The sequence below is a fragment of the Bison bison genome, unplaced genomic scaffold (genome assembly GCF_000754665.1).
Source record: "Bison bison bison isolate TAMUID 2011002044 unplaced genomic scaffold, Bison_UMD1.0 scf7180017864053, whole genome shotgun sequence".
Taxonomy (NCBI): domain Eukaryota; kingdom Metazoa; phylum Chordata; class Mammalia; order Artiodactyla; family Bovidae; genus Bison; species Bison bison.
In genome coordinates, this window is record NW_011494625.1 from 454,009 (window position 1) to 454,693 (window position 685).

Genomic DNA, 685 nt, shown 5'->3' on the forward strand with positions numbered 1-685 from the left:
TGCCCCCCCCTCGCCCCCCAGCCTGTGGGCACCAGGACTGAGATGCCACTGGCCACACGGCCCCACCCACCAGCACACACACCGAATCCACAGCCACCCCTGGACAGAGCCCTGCCCACCCGAGGGCCCAGGACCATGGGGACCTGGCCCCATGCATCAGTGCACAGGTGTGCCCCTGGGGCCCTGCAGCCAGAGGCCCAGCCCCCGTGAGCAGCAAGCCTGCTTCAGCCTCAGGACCAGCCTCACCCAGCAGCAGGCAGACGCCAGCCCTGGGCCCCCACAGCCCTGCAGACTCGCCAGCAGGCCGGCACCTGTCCTGGGACCAGCTGGGCCCTGAGTTCTGCCCACTCGCAAATGAAAACAATAAACACAACGATCTGAAAATCTATACAACGCAGCAGGAACAGCTCTTGGAAGTGTATAGCTATACAAGCTTCAGGAACAGGAAAAATCCCAGCCCAACCTTACACCTACAAGAACTAGAAAACAGAACCCTAAGGAAAGAGAGAAAGATCAGAGCAAAACAAAAAAACAGAAAAGATCAATGCAACTACGCTGGTTCTTCAAAAAGATAAATGAGATTCATAAACCTTTAACCAGACTCATTAAGGGAAAAAAAGCCCAAATCAATAAAACCACAAAATGACAAAAAGAACTGACACTCTAGATAAACTAGAGATAAGAG